The sequence below is a fragment of the Globicephala melas genome, chromosome 20 (assembly GCF_963455315.2).
Source record: "Globicephala melas chromosome 20, mGloMel1.2, whole genome shotgun sequence".
NCBI lineage: Eukaryota > Metazoa > Chordata > Mammalia > Artiodactyla > Delphinidae > Globicephala > Globicephala melas.
This window is the reverse complement of record NC_083333.1, coordinates 18,002,442-18,023,224: the sequence shown is the minus strand read 5'-3', so window position 1 is coordinate 18,023,224 and position 20,783 is coordinate 18,002,442. Positions and strand designations below refer to the sequence as shown.

The 20,783-nt window shown below is 43.5% G+C and overlaps 1 non-coding gene across 1 annotated transcript; it reads right to left on the bottom strand.

Moving 5' to 3' along the window:
* Positions 1–6,281: 6,281 nt before the first annotated feature.
* On the bottom strand, positions 6,282–6,355 carry TRNAE-CUC (transfer RNA glutamic acid (anticodon CUC)). Its single transcript has one exon. It is a non-coding gene; the product is annotated as a tRNA-Glu (tRNA).
* Positions 6,356–20,783: the final 14,428 nt, after the last annotated feature.

Here is a 20,783-nt window from a genome sequence, read left to right as displayed (position 1 = left end):
CTCCACTCGGGGTAAATCTCAAATAAATCTGATTTAACTTTTTAGTAAGTTTGTTTAAAAACTTTTTTACAGTAGGTATTAGATAGAAGAAAGGAAGATGAAGTAGTTGACATGGCTAAAGTGCCATTTTGTGAGTTTTTTTTAGTTTTTTACTTTAGGTTTTTTTTGAAGTATAGTTGATTTACAATGTTAGTTTCTGGTGTACAGCAGAGTGATTCAGTTATACATATATATATTCTTTTTCATATTCTTTTCCATTATGGTTATCACAGGGTATTGAATACAGTTCTCTGTGCTCTACAGTAGGACCTTGTTATTTAACCATCCTATATATAGTAGTTTGCATCTGCTAATCCCAAACGCCCAATCCAACACTGCCTGCCCCCCTCCCCCTTGGCAACCACAGGTCTGCTCTCTCTGTCTGTGCATCTGTCTCTGTTTCATAAATAAGTTCATTTATGTCATATTTTAGATTCCACATATAAGTGATATCATATGGTATTTGTCTTTCTCTTTCTGACTTAATTCACTTAGTATGATAATCTCTAGGTCCATCCATGTTGCTGCAAATGGCATTATTTCATTCTTTTATGGCTGAGTAGTATTCCATTGTATATATATATGCACCACATCTGTATTCATTCATCTGTTGATGGACATTTTAGGTTGTTTCCATGTCTCGGCTATTGTGAATAGTGCTATGAACAGAGGGGGTGCAAGTCGCTTTTCGAATTATAGTTTTGTCCAGATATATGCCCAGGAGTGGGATTGCTGGATCACATGGCATCTCTACTTTTAGTTTTTTGAGGAACCTCCATACTGTTTTCCACAGTGGCTGCACCAACTTACATTCCCACCAAAAGGAGGGTTCCCTTTTCCCACACCCTCTCCAACATTTGTTATTTTTAGACTTATTTTTAGACTTTTTAATGATGGCCGTTCTTTTTTTTTTTTTTAAAGGTAGATTTTATTTATTTATTTATTTTTGGCTGCATTGGGTCTTCGTTGCTGCATGGGCTTTCTCTAACTGTGGCGAGCGGAGGCTACTCTTTGTTGCGGTGCATGGGCTTCTCGTTGCGGTGGCTTCTCTTCGGCGGAGCACAGGCTCTAGGCGCGCAGGCTTCAGTAGTTGTGGTGCATGGGCTCAGTAGTTGTGGCATGTGTGCTTAGTTGCTACACGGCATGTGGGATCTTCCTGGACCAGGGCTCGAACCCGTGTCCCCTGCATTGGCAGGCAGATTCTTAACCACTGCACCACCAGGGAAGTCCCTGTATATCTTCTTTGTAAAATGCCTGTTGACAGGCACTAAATTGGCTTCTTTGATGTATAGGAGTTCTTTATGTCTGGATATGAGTTCTGGGCCAGACATATATTATCTAAAATATATTCTCTGAGTCGTGGCTTTCCTTTTCACTTTAATATCTTTGGATGAGTAGAAATTTTTTATTTGGGGTATTTTCTTCTGAGAAAATTCAACTTGTGAATTACTTATTTTATGGTTAGAGTTTTTCGTGTCAGGTTTAAAAAAAATCTTTGTCTACCCCAAAGCTCACGATTTTCTCCTATCTTTTCTTCTAGAAGCTTTACAGTTTTAGCTTTTTTTAAAAAATATATTTATTTATTTGGCTGCACAGGTCTTAGTTGCCACACGTGCGATCTTCATTGCCATGTACGGGATCTTCTTTTTTTTTTTTTAGTTGCGTTATGTGGACTCTTAGTTGCAGCATGTGGGATCTAGTTCCCTGACCAGAAATCAAACCTGGGCCCCCTGCATTGGGAGCACACAGTCTTAACCACTGGACCACCAGGGAAGTCCCCACAGTTTTAGCTTTCATATGTAAGTGTATGATCCAACTCAAATTAATTTTGCATATAGTGTGAGGTACACACCAGGTGGTTGTTGTTTTTTCCTCCATATTGAAATCCTGTGGCCTATGTCTCAATCCTCTGTTCTGTTCTATTGAGCACAAAAAAAATCTGCTTGATACTCTACGTTATCAACCATATTCCTATGAAAATCCCTCAGTTCCTCCAATTTAATATTCCTAACTTCATTCCTTTAATTTTCATTCTTTCACTACTGCTCTTCTGAGAGCTAGACCAACTAATATTTTTCATATTATTCTAGTTACTCCTTGATTGAATCAAATCAACTTCATTCATTCCTAGAGTCAGACTGTTCCAAGAACATACCTTTTTAATCGCCTTCTTGGGTTTTGGGCGTGCAATAACTTTGTTTTCTCCACCTCAAGCCAACTTAATGGTATAATATCTTTAAAATAAAACTCTGGGGACTTCCCTGGTTGTCAGTGGTTAAGACTCCACGCTCCCAATGCAAGGGGCGCAGGTTTGATCCTTGGTCGGGGAACTAAGATCCCACGTGCTGCACGGTGGAGCCAAAATAAAATAAAACCCTGGCACAGGGCTTCCCTGGTGGCGCAGTGGTTGAGAGTCCGCCTGCCGATGCAGGGGATGCGGGTTCGTGTCCCGGTCGGGGAGGATCCCACGTGCCGCGGAGCGGCTGGGCCCGTGAGCCATGGCCACTGAGCCTGCGCGTCCGGAGCCTGTGCTCCGCAACGGGAGAGGCCGCAGCGGTGAGAGGCCCGCGTAACGCTAAAAAAAAAAAGAAAAAAAAACCCTGGCACAACATTGTAAATCAACTATACCTCAAAAAAAATTTTTTTTAAGCCTAATTCATGTTTTTCATTTTTACTTGTTATATCCATTTGTTTTATTTTTTAGACTCCACATATAAGTGATAATATACAGTATTTGTCTTTCTCTGTCTGACTTATTTCACTAAACACAATACCCTCCAGGTCCATCCATGTGGTTGCAAATGACAAAATTCATTATTTTTTATGTAAGGAAACAGATTGCTGTCCCTGAAAAGAAGGCTGAAGTGGTAATTTAACTATGGCTGATCTTCAGGGACTTTTATATAAGGGATACTGACTAGTCATTATACATCTCTACTAAAGAATGAACAAATAAAAACCAATTTTAACGGCAAAAAAAATTCATTATTTTTTGTGGCTGAATAGTATTGTATTTTATATATATCCCATCTTATTTACAGAGTTCTTTATAGTGTTCTGCTTATGTTTTCTTCGAGGAGTTTTATGGATTCCAATCTTACATTTAGGTCTTCAATCCATTTTGAGTTTATTGTTCTATATGCTGTGAGAAGATGTTCTAATGTCATTCTTTTACATGTAGCTGTCCAGTTTTCCCAGCATCACTTATTGAAGAGACTGTCTTTTCTCCACTGTATATTCTTGCCTTCTTTGTCATAGATTAATTGACCATAAGTACATGGATTTATGTCTGGGCTCTCATGTTTTTCATTTTTAAATTGGGCTAAACCTTGCACACACTGAAGTGTTTTCACACATACGCATACCTTTGCAACCACCACCCAGACCAAAACAGAGAACATTTCCAGCATCTCAGAAGGGTCCTTTGTCTCCCCTCCCAATCAGTGCACCCAAGGATTACCACTACTCTTGCTTTATCACCATGATTCTGAACTACATATAAATGCATTCATACAATATGTACCCTTGTGTATAACTTCTTTTACTCAATGTTATATCTGTGAGTTTCATCCATGTTGTTGTATGAATCCATGATTTGTTCATTTTCATTGTTGTGCAGTATTCCAATATATGAATATACCACATTTTATTTATTCTTTCTACTGTTGAAGGACATTTAGAGTGTTTCCAGGTTGGGGCTATTATAATAAGGCTGCTATGATTTTTTTTAAACAACCATTTTATCTTTCTGATGATCTCATGGGACAAGAATTCAGGAAGGACTTGGCTGGACAGTTCTTGCTTGGAGTCTCTTGCACAATTCACTGGGATGTCTGCTAAGGCCACAGTCACCTGAAGGCTCACCAGGCTGGATGTCAAAGATGGCTTCACTCACATGCTGCAACTGATGCTGGCTGATGGCTGGGAGATCAACTGAGCTGTCACCTGGAGCACTTACCCATAGCCTCAACATATGGCTTGGGCTTCCTTACAACATGGTGGCCTCAGAGAATTCATATGTTTTTATATTTGGCAGCTCAGAGTTCCAAAAGTGAGAGACCTAGTGTTCAGGGTGGAAATTTTACCAGGATTTTTTTTTTTGTATTTTTATACCAAAAAGAAAAAAAAAGCCTGCTGGGATATTGGGCTGTAGTTCCACTGAATGTGTAGACAAACATGGAGAGAAATGACATCTTACAAATATTGTCTTCCACAAAACTGCAAAGCTGAAGTAATCAAAACAGCATGGTATTGGCACAAAAGCAGACATATGGATCAACAGAACAGAATAGAGAGCCCAGAAATAAACCCACACAGTCAATTAATCTTCGACAAAGGAGGCAAGAATATGGACTGGAAAAGAGTCTCTTCAACAAGCACTGTTGGGAAAGTTGGACAGCCGCATGTAAATCAATGATGTTAGAATGCACCCTCACACCACACACAAAAATAAACTCAAAATGGCTTAAAGACTTAAATATAAGACAAAACACCATAAAACTCCTAGAAGAAAGCATAGGCAAAACATTCTCTGACATAAATCATACCAATGTTTTCTCAGGTCAGTCTCCCAAGGTAATAGAAACAAAAGCAAAAATAAACAAACGGGACCTAATCAAACTTACAAGCTTCTGTACAGCAAAGAAACCATAAACAAAAAGACAACCTACGGAATGGGAGAAAATATTTGCAAATGATGCGACTGACAAGGGCTTAATTTCCGAAATATACAAATAGCTCATACAACTCAACAACAACAAAAAAACCAAACAACCTAATCAAAAAATGGGCAGAAGACCTAAATAGTCATTTCTCTAAAGAAGACATACAGATGGCTAAGAGGCACATGACAAGATGCTCAGCATCGCTAATTATTAGAGAAATGTAAATCAAAACTATAATGACGGGACTTCCCTGAGTGGTGCAGTGGTTAAGAATCCACCTGCCAATGCAGGGGACATGGGTTTGACCCCTGGTCCGGGAAGATCCCACATGCCGCAGAGCAACTAAGCCCATGCACCACAACTACTGAGCCTGAGCTCTAGAGCCTGCGAGCCACAACTACTGAGCCCGTATGCCACAACTACTGAAGCCCGAGCGCCTAGAGCCCGTGCTCCACGATAAGAGAAACCACCGCGCCCATGTTCCGCAACAAGAGAAACCACCGCGCATCGCAACAAAGAGTAGCCCCCGCTCACCGCAACTAGAGAAAGCCTGCGCGCAGCAACGAAGACCCAACGTGGCCAAAAGATAAATAAATAAATAAATTAATTAATTTTAAAAACCCCACTACAATGAGGTATCACCTCACAGTGTTCAGAATGGCCATCATTAAAAACTCTACAAATAACAAATGCTGGAGAGGGTGTGGAGAAAAGGGAACCCTCCTACACTGTTGGTGGGAATGTAAGTTGGTGTAGCCACTATGGAAAACAGTATGGAGGTTCTTCAAAAAACTAAAAATAGAGATGCCATGTGATCCAGCAATCCCACTCCTGGGCATATATCCAGACAAAACTATAATTCAAAAAGATACATGCACCACTATTTTCATAGCAGCACTATTTACAATAGCCAAGACATGGAAACAACCTAAATGTCCATTGACAGATGAATGGATAAGGAAGATGTGGTACGTATATATAATACTACTCGGCCATAAGAAAGAATGAAATAATGGATGGAAGTAGAGATTATCATACTAAGTGAAGTAAGTCAGACAGAGAAGACAAATATCATATGATATTGCTTATATATGGAATCTAAAATATGACACAAATGAACCTATCTACAAAACAGAAACAGACTCACAGACATAGAGAACAGACTTGTGGTCACAGGAGGGGTGCGGGGGAGAGGGATGGACTGGGAGTTTGGGGTTGGTAGATGCAAACTATTATATACAGGATGGATAAACAGCAAGGTCCTACTGTATAGCACAGGGAACTATATTCAATATCTCATAATAAACCAGAATGGAAAAGAATAGAAAAAAAGAATGTATACATATGTATAACTGAATCATTTTGCTATACACCCAAAACTAACACAACACTGTAAATCAACTATTCGTCACTTAAAAAAAAAAAAGAAATGTAGCCCTGCTGACACCTTGAGTTTTTAAAAAATATTTATTTGGCTGCGCTGGGTCTTAGTTGTGGCACACGGGGTCTTTAGTTGCGGCATGCAAACTCTTAGTTGTTAGGGCATGTGAACTCTTAGTTGCAGCATATGGGATCTAGTTCCCTGACCAGGGATCGAACCCGGGCCTCCTGCATTGAGAGTGCGGAGTCTTAACCAACTGGACCACCAGGGAAAGCCCTGACACCTTCATTTTATCCAGTGATCTGTGTTGAACCTCTGATCTCCAGAACTGGAAGATAATAAATTTGTGCTGTTTTCAGCCATTAAAAAAAATTTTGTATATGTATATATATATATATATATATATATATATATACACACACACATATATATATTGTCTTCCAATCCACAAACATATCTCTCCATTTATGAAATCTTATTTAATTTCTCTCAGCAATTATAAACTTAATATGTCTTTTGTTAAATTTATCCTAAATATTTTGCTGCTATTATAAATGGTATTTTTAAATTTCATTTTCCAACTGTTTGCTGCTAGTATATAGAAACAATTATTTTTTTGTATATTGACCTTGTATCCACTGACGTTGCTAAATTCACTAATTTTCCCAATAATTTTGATTTCCTCTTAGACCTGAGAGACTGTTTCTTAATTTCCAAACGAAAATTAAAAAAATATTTTTGTGGTTGATTTCTAACTGTATCGGGCTATAGCTAAAGTTTCTGAATTATAGAATCTCTTGTTATTTTTGAATTTATTATCCTTTTCTTTGTGGCATATAATTGATTTCTACTGACATGAAGGGTATATATATTCTCTGTAGATTCGAAATTTCTCTTTGTGTCATAATATAAAAGTCCACCTGTGAAAATCAAAAATATACATACTTGTACTTAGAGTAGTCAAAATCGTAGAGACAGAAAGTAGAATGGTGGTTCTAGGAGATGGAGAGTAATTGTTTAATAAGTACCAAGTTTCACTTTGGGAAGATGAAAGAAGTTCTGGAGGTGGATGGTGGTGATGGTTGTAGAACAATGTGAATGTACTTAATGCCATGGAACTGTACACTTTAAAATGGCTAAAATGGTACATGTTATGTATATTTTACCATAATTTTTTTTTGGTCATGCTACACGACTTGAGGGATCTTAGTTCCCTGACCAGGGATTGAACCCAGGCCCCAGCAGTGAAACTGCGGAGTCCTAACCACTGGCCCGCCAGGGAATTCCCTTTACCATATTTTTTTCTTTTTAATGTAAGTGGGCTTTTTTGGTTCTAGTCTAGCCCCTAAAACCAACATGAGAAGGTCTCTGGTGACCCCAGTTGTGGAGAAACACGTCCAGCGTGTAATGTGCTGGCAGAAAGAGGACAGGTAACACTCAACTTTAAAGGGAAAACACAAAAACCCCTGGCAAATCTGTACAGGATTTTAGGAATCTGAAAATAGTACAGTGTGTTCGATTTGCTTTTTTATAAAGCACAAGTTCCCATGATTTCGGCCAGAAGCGCTAGAAGTATAGAAGCATAAGAGAGTAAATAACATTGCCCTCCAAAGGCAAACGTGCTTTTCAGATACGGTTTGCCTGTTCTTGAGACTAAGGTGCCTGGCTGTTTTAGCTTGAGGGAGTGTGCAGAATCCGTACTGGCCACCAGGGGGCAGGAGTCACTGTGTCGTGCAGACCAGGTAGGCACAGGCTCGGGGAGTTAGTGCCCACTGTCAAAGGCATCATTTTGTACCCGCAGGCGTGCGGGAGGCTACCCGCAAGCTTTCCAGCTACCTGCAGATGGGGAAAGCACCTGACAGAGGTTCGGGTGGCGTCCTTCTCAACCACAGGAGGGGTAACCAAATCTCTCAGCTCCTGGGACAGGCCTATTGCTTTCCTTGCTGCCATTGATATCAACACCTACATCCCTCCCTCCTACGAACATGCCAGGAGTGACTTCTGTTTTCTGAGCATACGCAGGGCCACCACTAACTTTTGTGCCGATTCGAACAAGAAGACTCTTCCTTCCGGGCACACAAGCTGGCAGGCACAGGGCTTAGCAAGCTGACTGATGCTGCTGGGTTAGAGAAAGCTCCCCTCCTGCCGGGCAGCCCCACGCGGTGGCCCTGGGACGGTCCTAAGTAGCAGGCACTGTGCCGAGAGGCACTTCGGCACAGGGCAGGCACGGTTAGCGTGCACATTTTTCTGCTGTGGACACTGAGGGTGTAAGTAACTCAGGCTCACAGGGCCAGCAGGCGGTAGAGCTCCCGCCAGAGAGGAGGGCCATGGCCTTGGCGGCCCTAAAGTCCCTCCCACGTCCCCTGCGCCCGCGGAGTCCCAGCCGCCGCGCAGCCTCGCCGAAGAGCTCCCTGCTTCCACAACCCCCGCCTCCCCGTCTGCTCCCTCACAGCAGCAAGAGGCATTTTTTCAGCTCCTTGTTTTTGTTTTGTTTTTCTTTCTTCTTTTTCGAGGAAGCAGCTGTTCCTCCCTTAACTTACTGGGTTTCACGTGGTACCGAAGCCCCCGCCCGGACACCCCTCAGGGCCCCGCTGTCCCGAGTCAGGGTCTCCCGGGCGGGGCAGGTGGCGGGCAGCCCTCCAGCGCCCAGGGGTGCAGTGGGCATGTCTGGCTGCCCATAAATACCTTTCCATAAATACGGCCCAGCTTTCTCCAGGTAAACAGGCTGAGCTGCAGCAGTCCCCGGGCCTAGCACCGGAGGAACCTGCTCCGAGGGCAGGGGCCCCGCGCCCGCACCTGCACACACACCTGCCCGCAGTCCCGCCCCAGGGCGCGGCTTCCTCCTGACTGTGGTGCCCGCGCCCGTGCCGCAGTAGCTCCTTGTCGTTAGAGGAACTACCGTACATAACGCAAACGTTCAGCTCAAATAATATTAATAAAAAGAGTGCCCAATAGCCATTTCGCGGATGTTGCCAACGTGCTCCTCCCTGCTCCCAAAGAGGTAACCGCAGTCCTGACTCTTGTGCTAATCTTTATCACACGTGGATGCTATTTAGTCTCGTCTGTTCTTGAATTCTATGTAAGTGGAATAATACTGTATGCATTTTGCTGAGACTAGTCTTTTGTGATTCATCCCTGTTGACATATGTAGTTGGAGTTGATATATGTTCAGTGTTGCTTAGTATTCATCATGTGAACATCCCACAATGTCCATTTCACTGTTGATAGAGAAACATGTTTAGTTTTTGCTATTGTGAACGTTCTTGTTCATATCCCCTGGGGCAGGTATGCAAGGGATTCTCTAGGATAGAGTGTTTAAAAATCTTTTAAGACAACTTGATTATGAGTACATGCCAAAGTTTTATTATAGTCTTGCTGTAAGAACAAGGGTCTCTGATGGACCAAGCCAAAGATTTCTCTCTTGGTAGAAACACTTAAAGGGGGGAAAATGACTAGGCAATTTATTTATTTAGTTTCTCGCCTTGTGGGATCTTAGTTCCCTGACCAGGGATTGAACCCAGGCCCTTGGCAGTGAAAGGTCAGAGTCCTAACCACTGGATCGCCAGGGAATTCCCTTTTTTTTTTCCCCGGGGTTTTTTTGTTTTGTTTTGGGTTTTTTTTTGTTTGTCTGTTTGTTTTGACTAGGCAATTTAAAGGAAAAATTCCTCTACTCTCCATACTTCATTACTTCTGACACCAGATGTCTGGGGGGTCTTTTACCAAGTAATTCTCCAACACCAGCTGGGTGTCCTGTAATTTAACTCACGCTGATACCATGTGCCTGCAGCCCACAGGTTAAGGGCTCAGTCCTACAAGACAGTCCCCTTCCCTCCCCACTTCAGACACCACTTCCAAGTTCAGGTTGTCACCTGTGCTTCTGACCCCCTGGCTATAAAGCCGAGGTTCCCATGACCTCCTTCCTCCTAGGGTTTGATTAATTTGTTCAATCGGCTCACAGAACTCAGGAAAACGGTTTACTCACTAGATCGCTGGTTAATTAGAAAGGATGTATCTCAGGAGCAGCCAGGTGGAACAGACATGCAGGGCAGGGCGTGTGGGAAGGGGTGCAGACCTCCATTCCTCTCTGGGACCGCTCTTCCAGCCACTCTTCCCACCTCTACTGTTCACCAGCCAGAAGCTCCCCAAACGCCGCACTTTAGAGAGTTTTCTGGAGGCTTCGTTACGTAGGCATGATCAATAAAATCAGTGGTTGCTGATGATTAATTCAACCTCCAGCCCCTCTCCCCTCCCCCAAGGTGGGGGAGTAGGGCTGTAACTTCCAACCTTCTAATCACACGGTTGATTCCCGTGGCAATCAGCCCACAAATTTAAGGCCTTTCCAAAAGTCGCTCCATTAACACGAACTCTGGGAATTTTAAAAGGGGCTTGTTATGAATAACAAGACATCTCTATCACTCTGATCACTTAGAAAATTCCTAGGGTTTTAGGAGCTCTGTGGTAGGAATGGGGATTAAGCCCAATTTCTTAGAAATCACATCATCACAGTAATCACTGCTCCAGCATCACAGTAATACAATCAGTTAGATTGTGTACGAAAGAAAAGCCTAATTAAAGATCTTTAGACTCTTGATTGATAGCTGACAGTCGATTCAGTATATGGATATCTAGTGTCTCAGAAGAGATCTTAACTTGATTATGATCTGTCATAAAACTGCTTAAATATTTTATTAGCAATGCTACCTGTTTGTGAATTATGTCACCCCACAGGCCAGGTTAAGGACAAATTTTCTTCTATAATAATTGAAGTGATATAGCTGGGTCTAGGATATACACTTCCTCAATTTTGTTTTCCAAACGGGTTGTAACAATTTAAACTCTCACCACAGCAGATATTGTCTTTTTTTTTTAAGATTTTTTTTGGGGGGGGATGTGGACCATTTTTAAAGTCTTTATTGAATTTGTTACAATATTGCTTCTGTTTTATGTTTTGGTGTTTTGGCCATGAGGCATGTGGGATCTTAGCTCCCTGACCAGGGATCAAACCCACATGCCCTGCATTGGAAGGTGAAGTCTTAACCACTGGACCACCAGGGAAATCCCTATTGTCTGACTTTTTAATCTTTGCACATCTGGAAGTTATGAAGTGGTATCTCATCATTGTTTTAATTTGTTTATTCCTGATCTGGTTGAGCAACTTCGTATGTTTATTCCATCCTATTTCCTCTTCTATGTTCTTTATGTATTCCAGATCTGTGCTATCCAATATGGTAGCCACTAGTCATATGTGACTACAATTAAAATTAAATACAATTTAAAACTGAATTTCTCAGTCTCACTTGCCGTAATTCAAGTGTTCAGTAGCTACGTGTGGTCAGTGGCTAGTGGATGGTGCAAATATAGAATATTCCCATCATTGCAGAATGCTATTGGACAGCCCCATGCTAGATACTGATCCTTGTGAATTATGTGTTGCAAGGCTCTTCCTCAAGTTTATGGCCAGTCTTCTTGCTGTCTTTTTTGCTTTTTTTTTTTTTTTTTGGCTGCCACAGCATGTGGGACCTTAGTTCCCCAACCAGGGATCAAGCCCATGCCCCCTACATTGGAAGCACGAGTCTTAATCACTGGACTGCCAGGGAAGTCCCTTTGCTGTCTTTATTAGGTATGTTATGAACAGAAGTCCCAATTTTAATGCAGTTGAACTTATGAAAGATTTACCAAAGCTCTTCACCTTGGTCATAAAGATATTTGCCTAGATTTCCTTCTAAAAAATATAAAGTTTTCCCTTTCACAGTTAAGGCCTAAATTCACCCATAATTTAGTTTTGGGTGCAGTGTAGAATAGGAGTCTATTTTCATTTTTTCCAATAGTCCCTTCTTTACCCAATGTATGTATACTAGGCTTTTATATATGCACAGCTCTTTCTCTGAGCTCCTAGTCTGTTTCACTGATCCTGAGCCAATCACATTGTATTAATTATTATAACTTTAAAACCTAATAAAGGCTTGAGGGAATTCCCTGGTGGCACAGTGAATAAGACTCTGTGCTCCCAGTGCAGGGGGCCCGGGTTCAATCCCTGGTCAGGGAAGTAGATCCCACATGCCGCAACTAAGAGTTCGCATGGCGCAACTAAGACCTGGCGCAACCAAATTTAAAAAAAAATGTAATAAAGCCTTGATATCTTGGTTCTTCAGGAATGTCTTGACTGTTCTTGGCCCTTTGCACATCCATATAAATTTTATTTTATTATTTATTTATTTATTTATTTATTTATTTTTGGCTGTGCTGAGCGGCATGTGGGATTTTAGTTCCCCAGCCAGGGATCGAACCCCCACCCCCTGTAGTGGACGCGTGGAGTCTTAACCACTGGACCACCTGGGAAGTCCCCATATACATTTTAGATTCGCTTTTCAAGTCCCCATAAAATCCTGTTATAATTTTGATTGGAGATGCATTAAATCTACAGATTGATTTGGGGAAAAAAACCCAAACAAACCTGATACCTATGTGCTAGGTACTGTTCATGGCCCTGGGGATACAACAGTGAACAAGACAGACTGGGGGCTTCGCATCAAAATTAGGTTAAAATCCAAACTCTTCACCACTGCCAATAAACCAATCCACACAACCACCCCCAGCTCGTTGCCCCAGCTCGTTGCCCACCACTCCCTCTCCCTCTGAGCGCCAGTCACACCTTCCTTCGCACCCCTGGACCTCAACAAGCATTCTCTCTCTGGCTGTGTTTTTGCTAGATACTACCCACCACCACCACTCTCTGCCCCTTATTTGCATGACGGGCTCCTTGACCTTAAGCAGGTGTTTGCTCAAATAACCACCTTTTCCAAGAGGCCATCGTGCTATGTAAAAGAGCTGTTGCATGTCTCTCTAACCCTTGCTTTATCCCTCAGCCCTCATCACTACCTAACACATTAAAGATGGTTTGGTTTTGTTGTCTACCTCCCTACTAGAAACTAAGCTCCTTGACCAGGAACTCCATCTGTCTTGTTTACTGTTATGTCCTCAGGGCCTTGACCGATGCCCAGAACATAGTAAGCACTCAGTAAATTTGCTGAATGAATGAAAGTAGCAAGATCAGACAAACGATCAGGACGCTTCGGAAAAATCCCAGGCAAGCTCTCTGAGTTGCGACATGTAGCTACAGCTATCCTAAGTTCTAGAAATATCTGGCTAGTGCTTATCAATTAAAAACAAAAAACTGGCCACAATCCCTCAAGATTTCCCAGGGAGGATAGTATTTCATCACCTAATGATTTTTAGAGTCTTATTTGCAAATATGTTATCCATCATACTTCTACATGTGGGTTTGGGCAGACTGATTTTAATTAATTCCAATTTATCAATGTTTTCTTTTATGGATTACACTTGTGATGTCATAATTAAGAAGTCTTTATGTAACTCAGGGTCACACACACAATTTTTTTTTTCATTTGGAAGATTTCTAGTTTTTCATTACATTTAGTTCTCTGTGCCATCTTGAGTTAATTTGTGTGTAAGATTTATTTTGCATATGGATATCCAATTGCTCCAACACCATTTATTTAAAACTATCCTTTCCCCATTGAATTTCCTTGATGCCTTTCGAGAAAATCATTTGTTAACAAACGGAAAGATCTGTTTCTGGACTCTCTGTTATGTTATGTTGATCCTTATATCAGCACCACACTGTCTTTATTATGTCTTTACGGTAGGTGTGAAATTGGCTAAGTACTCCAACTTCATTATTTTCCCAAAGAATAGCTTTGGTTATTCTAGGTCCTTTCTGTTTCCACATAAATTTTAGGATCAGGTCATCAATGCCTATCTTTAAAAGTCTGCTGGGATTTCAGTGGTGACTGCATTGACGCTATAGATCTACTTGGGGAGAACTGCCATCTTAACAGTGTGGAGCACTTCAATCCATAAACACGCTATGAGGGGCTTCCCTGGCGGTCCAGTGGTTAAGACTCCGTGCTTCCAATGCAAGGGGTGTGTGTGTGTGAGCTAAGATCCCACATGCCACGTGGCATGGCCAAAAAAGAAAAAAAAACACGGTATGTTTCTCCATTTGGGAAAATTAATCAGTTCTTTTTCTCTTATTCCAGCTTGTTTAGCGGCTGGTTTATTGGGCCATAACTTTCTGTTTTCAGTAAATGTGTAATAATGAACATTTGGCTTTGTTATTAAAAAAACAAAACACTCAAAGCAGGTGAGAGCTTTCTTTTCCTCTGGAAACACCTTGTTTCTTAGTGCCTGGGGTTTCTCTGGAGCCATCCTGGGGCCTGAACCCCAACTCGTCCCCTTGGTGGCCGGACCTCTTCATGTTCCTAGAGGCTTCCCTGGGATTCCTGTGGGCCCTGCTTCTCTATCCCACATTAATTCAGTCAGTCTCAGGACTGCGGACAGAGTGCTTTAAACCCTTCTTTCCTCCATTACACCCCAAATATCTATCCATCTGACGTGTTCACTTTTCTTTCTGTTCTGGGATGCACTCAGGATTTGGAAGCAGGGCAGGTCTTCCCAGTGAGCCAGATGAGGGCGTGGCTGCTGAAACCAGAAGCAGACGTGCGTCCTTGGAGCAAAGGGACTGACTCTGCGCCAGATGACTCTGCACGTCCCTGCTGACGTCCACTGGGGTCTGGGGGACAACATTCGTGCACTGGAGGCCTCATCCAGGCACAGCCCAGGAGCCCTCCAGTGGGCCCGGACATTGACCCATTTGGTCTGGGAGGGAGCACGACAGCCCGCAGATGCCCACTGAGCGCCTGCTGTGTGCCAGGCATCGCTCTGGGTACCATGATAAGACAGAGTCTCTGGCCTCCTGGGGCTTCCAATGTATGGGGGATAAAAAATGAATGAGCATCGATAAGTGTGCTGCAGGCAACAAAAGAATATTCCAGTGTAGTATGACAGCGTGATCAGAGGAGGCCTCTCTGAGGAGCAGACTCCTGAGTTGACACCTGAATGATGAGAAAAAAAGGAAGAGCAGTCCAAGCAAAAAGATGGGCACCAGCCCGAGACCAGCACGGGCCTGGCGAGTCTGGGAGACGGAAGGAAGGCCGTCACGGCGGGACTGAAGTGACTGAGGGGCGGATCACAGGGGCAGAGCGTCAAGGGAGGCCACGGCAAGGACTCCGGATCTTCTTTGGGAACAACAGGAAGCAGAGGAGTGACACGCAGTGAGTGAGCTGCTGGATTCTCCAGCAGTGGAGCGCGTCCGGTCTACCCTGCACTGTGCTCAGCTCGGAGCCGGGAGGCCCGAACGCAGAAGAGCCACCTTCTACCCAGCTAGGGAATCCAACAACGGTGAGATGCAGAGGCCTCCCGACAAACGGCAAAAGCTCCGAGGCTTGGCAGCTCACGTGGGTATCGGGCTGCATGGGAGCGTGTGTCTGAGCAGGAGGTCTGGCATCCTGGTGAATCCAACTCCAGGGTCCGCCCAGGGAGAACTCGCCCACCCCTGCCAGCTGGGGCTGAGCACAGCCTTTACGTCACCCGCGCTTCTCATAAGCGCCTCTGTACAGTGTTTCTCACACAGCGTGAGTTATCTATCGACATATTTTCTATTCCACTGGATGATGACTACTTCAGGACAGACACGGAGCTGTTCAGCTCTGCCGTGTGCTGGGGGCGCAGAAGACTGACCTGGTGAGATATGTGGGTGGGGTGCACCTGAGGACAGCCCTGAGTACCTAAGGACATTTGGGTTTGCTCCAGGACCAATTCTTTGCTGCCACATCTTTGGCCAAGACTGTTCTTGAGACATAGTAGCGATGGTGGATTGACCAGAGGGCTTGTGGCCTCTATCTGTCCAGATATGTTTTCCCTGAAAAACATCTGAGATTTTGGACAACTGGGCTGGACCCTCGCTGAACAGCTGGTCACAAGTCTGTATCAAGGGCCAGCATAGGATGTAGCCGTAGTGAAATTCTTTTTTTCTTTCCAGTTTATATATAATTGACAAGTGACATTATGTAAGTACAAGATATATAGCGTGATGATTTAGGATGATTAAATTAAGATGATTTAGGATCTAATCTCCTAGCAACTTTCACGTGTACAATACAGTATTAACTATAGTCACCACGCTCTACATTAGATTCCCAGAAGTTATTCATCTTATTGTACTGAAACTGTTTTTTGGTTTTTTTTTTGGCCGCACCTCGCGGCATGTGAGATCTTAGTTTCCTGACCAGGTATGAAACCCCCACCCCTTGCATTGGAAGTGCGGAGTTTTAACCACTGGACCGCCAGGGAAGTCCCTGCAGTAAAATTCTTGATTCTCTCTCCCAGAGGGATGCAATGGAAGGTTTTATCCATTCATCACAGGGCATACTCTTCCTTAGAACCTATAGAAGACATTTTTCGCAGGAAACGTGCTGTTTCTCTTGAATCAATTTGTCTGTGTCTTAGGGACAGTGTGATAAATGCCTAATCATGTTTCCCTCTTTGCTTTGGCCACTACTAGGTAGTTTAGCAGTAAATCTGCAGACTCTTTCTAATAACCCTAAAGGACCACTGGAGAAAATCAGCCTCAGGTTTAAGACTTTGGAGTCAGGCCACCTGGGTTGAAATCTCACTTCCGCCACCTCTTAGCTGTGACTGTGGGCCATTTATCTTTTTTCTTCCCAAGTATTTATAAAATGGGCATAATCACATTATTTACTTTGGGAAGTTATTTTGGTGTAAAGATTAAAGGATACAATGCTAAGCATAGGGCCTGGCACATCAATCAGCATAAATGTAATCATTTTCACTTTAACCTAAGCAGTTCTGTGTGGTCATATTCCTCTTACCTTTAGTATTTTCTGGTCCCTAAGAAAGACACACACACACACACACACACACACACACACACAGACAACTTCTACTTCAGAATTGCATAAACTGATTACTGTTATTATTATTTTTTTATTTTTCGGTACGCAGGCCTTTCACTGCTGTGGCCTCTCCCGTTTTGGAGCACAGGCTCCGGACACGCAGGCTCAGTGGCCATGGCTCACCGGCCTAGCCGCTCCGCGGCATGTGAGATCCTCCCGGACCGGGGCAGGAACCTGCGTGCCCTGCATCGGCAGGGCGGACTCTCAACCACTGCGCCACCAGGGAAGCCCTGTTATTATTATTTTTAATCTGCTATTCATAGCCTACAGACAAGAGTCTTCGGAAAAGTTGCCATGAGAATTAAATCTGCATCTGGGAGGCTCTTCCTCTCAACACCGTGTAGCAAGGGAGCATAACTTATATGCCCAACAGGATGGGAAAACATGGAAAAGATATGTGTCCTGCTTGAGGCATTCATTACTGAGGGTGACCCTTGGTCACTACAGGTTCATTACTATTAATGTCTTCTGATACAGCCTCTGACAATACGTCTGTCTGGATTCAAAGGGCAGCACTTAATTCCAAAGTAAAGAGTCTGTGCTTTAGCTTCCGTTTGAGGTCAAATAAACTCAAACAGAGGGGATCTATTAGGGTAACGCTAATGTCTGGTACATTAACGTAATTTAAGAGGTCTCACACTGGGTAAATGTGTCTTTATATTTTATAAAAGGAGACTGATATTTATTGTTAAAAACTATTTTTTCTTAATTTTTATTGCTGAAGTCAGTTTAACTTCTTGAGGTACCTCCATGCTCATCAAGGGTTTACCTGAGCTCTCAGGGACTGCTTTGCCAGATGTTCATCTAATTTAACTTTTTTATACCTTTATTGAAGTGTACATGGTGCACAAGAAGTTGTACCTAATTGAAGTATGCAAATTGTTAAGTTAGGATAGATGCTTGTACCCATGAAGTCATCATCAAAATCAAGATAATAAACATTTTCCTCACCCCGCCCCCAAAGTTTCTCCGGCCTCTTATCATCCATCCCACCTCATCCCTTCTCCCTGCCCCATCTCAAAGTGACCACTGATCTGCTCTCTCACTCTATAGATTAGTTTGCGTTTTCTACAGTTTTATGTGGGATGGAATCCTACAGTTTGTACCCTTTCTGGTCCGGCTTCTTTCATTCAGCATAATTATTTTGAGATTCAACCATGTTGCTACGTGTATCCATAGTTCACTTCTTTTTATTGCTGAGTAGTGCTCCACTGTATGGATGTATTTACACTTTATCACAAGGACTTACTATGCATGTAATTGATTGTGTGTCTCTCTCTCCACACTGGCTGGAGAAAAAAACTACCAAAATACTAAATCTATGGCCCACCTCTAGCAAAAGGATAGACTTCAAAGCCAGCACTTTCTAATCTCTCCCTAAGTTCATTTTCTCTTTTTTCCTCTCCTTTTGTTATAAGTTCCCCACCCGTTCATCTTTCTTTCATTTTATCTTGTTACACTATAAACATTTAAGACAGTCATCTTGGTCCTTTCCGGAAACAAGGGCCAATTATGAGTAAACAGTGCTCTGTTTTTATTCGATTTTATTGGCTCTTCCCTGCCACTTTCTTTAGGGATGCTGGATTTCGTTGACTTGGTCTACTTGTAGATGCCCATCCTCTCCTGCTTGACCATCGGCCACCATCTCCGGAGTGCTGGTCTCTAATCTCATCCCCCTTCTCTCCACCTGCTACAGTGTCACCGAGTTATCATTCTACAGTAGGAATCTGATCATGTCATTCCCACGCAGAACACCTGCAGGAAGAATCTAAAGTCCTCAGCATGGCAAGGCAGGTCCCTCATTCGTCATTCATTCTTTCAACAAATATTTACTGAGTGCTGATTACGTACGAGGCTCTATGCTAGCTGGCTAAGCGTGGAGGTATGGTGATAAACCAGAGGAACATGGTCTGTACCTCACTCACGGACTTTGCACTCCAGTGGAGGAAGTGAATAAAGAGATAACCACGTATGCAATATAATTATGGATTGGGGAAACATGAAATCGTTTTGAAAGAAATAACCAAGATGATGCAATTGAGTCGCGGCGGGAGGAATGGACGTCAGAGAAGGCCTTTATGAAGAGGTGACGTTTACGTTGCCGAAAAGGAAAGACAGAAGTGGCCATGGAAGAGCTGTGGGCAAAGGAAACACCAAGTGCAAAGGTCCAGAAGTGGGAAACAGCTGGGATAGCCAGGACAGCTGGAGGTAGTGAAGTTGCTGGGGAGTTGACCTCTGCCTGCTTCTCCAGCCTGTTTCCCACCTGAAGCCCCTGAAGCCCAGGCACCCACTATTTCTTGTGGTTTTTTTTTTGCGGTACGCGGGCCTCTCACTGTTGTGGCCTCTCCCGTTGCGGAGCACAGGCTCCGGACGCGCAGGCTCAGCGGCCATGGCCCACGGGCCCAGCCGCTCCGCGGCATGTGGGATCTTCCCGGACCGGGGCACGAACCCGTGTCCCCTGCATCGGCAGGCGGACTCCCGGCACCCATCATTTCTTCATTACACCACCTTCTCACTTTTCACCTGCTCCCCTCTCTCTGGACAATCCTCCCTCCTCCTGTGACTGGGCTTCTAAATAATACCTTAGTCGTAATGTTCGGGTTCTTCTGCTTCCCTCCTCCAGGCAGCTGGACTGCTCCTTCCTCCTCTGTGCCCCCAGAGAAGTCCAAGGACTTCTCCTTGTTTATACAGCTAACGTTTACTGAGTGCCTCCTATGTGCCAGAAACTGTTCGAAGCACTCTCCCTGTAGAAACTAACCTTGCAAGGCAGGTTCCTTCAGCCCGCAAAAAGTCTCTGAGCTAGGTGTTATTACTATCCCCACCATATGGATGAAGAAACTGAGGCCCAGAGAAGTTAAGTAATTCACCCACAGTCACACAATGAGCAAATGGTAGAGTCAGGATCTCAACCCAGTCCAGTCTGTACTTTAACCACTAAGCCCTTTCTGCCTTTTAAGATTGATAACGGTAACTAGCATGTATCAAGCACCTACATGCTGAGCTTTCTTCTCAGCCCTTTGTATGATTAACTCACTGAATCCTCCAACAACTCTTTAAGGGAACTACTCTCAGCATCACAACGACCCCTTACTGGTGCTGAGACCATGACCCCCTTGGGTGGGGCGCATGTCCTACCCTAGTCAGCAACGCCAAGGCCTCCCATGCCCAGAAGTTGCTGGACCCATGGCTGCTGGATGAGTGAATAAACCAATCACCTAGTCTTCCTCTTGGTTCACATTTAAACTTCAAGAGTCCACGGTGCCCAGACACAGTTGCCTGGAGGAGATTATGATAATAGATTAGAAATCTGTTGCTGTAAATACACAGCATTGAGAACTGATTGATATGAAGGCTGACTTAATATGTATGTTTGCTGCATTTTGAATGTGAGATAAGGAAATTCCTTTATGTATCAGAGACTGTATTAAGTATCAGAAGATGTACTAGCCAACCCTATGACAGCAAAACAGGGGCAAAGGGCTGCTTTCAAGACAGATCCCATAATAAATCTCATCTATGTTTAAATGTGACACAGCCAACAAAAATAACACATCAACTTAAAAAACCATCTGTGTCTTTTGTCTAGCTATTCTGTTCTTTCACTTGACAGCAAATATTAAACACAATATATAAAAGTTTAAAATGTGGGCTTCCCTGGTGGCGCAGTGGTTGAGAGTCCGCCTGCCGATGCAGAGGACACGGGTTCGTGCCCCGGTCCGGGAGCCATGGCCGCTGGGCCTGCGCGTCCGGAGCCTGTGCTCCACGGCAGGAGAGGCCACAGCAGTGAGAGGCCCGGGTACCGCAAAAAAGTTTAAAATGTCACTTAAATCCTAGAATCAGTTCTGGACCCTGAAATACAAATTG